The sequence below is a fragment of the Protobothrops mucrosquamatus genome, unplaced genomic scaffold (genome assembly GCF_001527695.2).
Source record: "Protobothrops mucrosquamatus isolate PMUCROS unplaced genomic scaffold, P.Mucros_1.0 scaffold2341, whole genome shotgun sequence".
Taxonomy (NCBI): Eukaryota; Metazoa; Chordata; class Lepidosauria; order Squamata; family Viperidae; genus Protobothrops; species Protobothrops mucrosquamatus.
The window spans coordinates 10,219-11,816 of NW_015388422.1; the positions used below are offsets into that span (position 1 = coordinate 10,219).

General features: G+C 40.2%; 1 protein-coding gene across 1 annotated transcript in view; it reads left to right on the plus strand.

Annotated features, from left to right (window-relative positions):
• Positions 1-1,598, plus strand: part of LOC107295441 (guanine nucleotide-binding protein G(i) subunit alpha-2) — a 33,773-nt gene that overhangs the window by 5,068 nt on the left and 27,107 nt on the right. The window lies entirely within an intron of this gene.

Genomic DNA, 1,598 nt, shown 5'->3' on the forward strand with positions numbered 1-1,598 from the left:
GCTTCATGAAATAGCTTTCTTGTATTAAAGTAATTACATCTCTTGTTCTTGCTTTTATCTCATTCTAAAAATACTATCAGAGGTTACAAGTGAGAGGCGGGGAACTGATTTCTTGTGTAGGTTTGAGGTAGGAACATTTTAGAAGAATTTTGGAGAGAGTGATATATCTTAGCTGGCAACGTAGGATTCTATTTTCCTCCCTTTTATTTCAATAATGATAGTCAGTCCAATCCCAGAAGATTCTAGTTAGTGTATAGCAAACCCCAAAATTAAACATAGATGACTGTTGTGATTCAACATTATTAGGGGCCAGAGGGCCTTTTAATTTCCTCATCTGTCTTACATAATAACAGACAAAATTGGGACTATTCATATCTCTGGGCTTGAGAGTGGGGGGGGGGGGAGGAGGAGTTCCATAAACTAGGATGGACAAAGTACATCTCTTCCATCTTTGTGCATATAATAATCTTGCTGCCATTACCATATACAAAATTAATCTTCCATGAGTATTTTCTAATTAAATATTCATTACTCCAAATTTTAAAAAAAATCTGATTTCTTTGCAATGGTAATCTTTAACATTCTTTGTATAATTATATATATTTGTATCCAGAATTTCATGGCTTTTTCACAAATCCACCATGCATGGTAAAACGTCCCTTTGTGTTTTTCACCTTTGACTTGAGGTACTTTTATGCACAGTGATCATGCTAGTCTGTATTTATATGGAAATAACTGATTAGGGCAACGGTTCTCAACCTATGGGTCGGGACCCCATTTGGGGTCGATAGACCATTTCACGGGAGTTGCCAAGCAAGGCTGTCCGTCATTTTTTCCCCCTTTTCCGGCGGGTGCCTTACCTCCCTTGAGCTGGGCCATCTGGTGGTCGGCCTGCTCCGTCTCTGCCGCTTGCCAGCTACGCCTCGGCCGGCGCAGGGGGCGGAACCACACATGCGCGGCGCTCCCGGGCAGGGAAAGTCCTCGACTTATGACCGGTTGGGTAGTCCTCGACTTACAACCGGTTTAGTCCTCGACTTATGACCGGTTTAGTCCTCGACTTATGACCGGTTTAGTCCTCGACTTACGACCGGTTGGGGGTCGCGGCATTAAAAAGGTTGAGAGCCACTGGATTAGGGAGTTAGAACTGAAATTAGAAGAAACTTCTTGGATGAGACGTGAAATATTTTCAGAGAAAAAACTCAAAAGTCCAATTGCCTTTTGGAAAAAGCCCCTTTAGGACAACTGATTAGGAAGAGATACTCTATGAGAATTAAGACACATGGAATAAGGAGAATTATTCTGTTCCTTTCCATCTCTCTCCCCCCCCCCTCCAAATATGTCTTATCTCTGTTGATCAATAGAAACAGGTTTCATTTTTCTAAAGCAGTTTTCTTCAGGGTATTTATTTATTTATTTATTTATTTATTTATTGTATTTATATCCCGCCCTTCTCCTTTCGGACTCAGGGCGGCTGACAAATGATAAAAAGCTAACATATTACACCTAGTTAAAATTTGATTAAAATGAAATATTTGAGAATGTCAAATTTAAAAGTAATTAAAACCCCTATAAAATCCCCTAGGCCAGTCCCGCTTGCT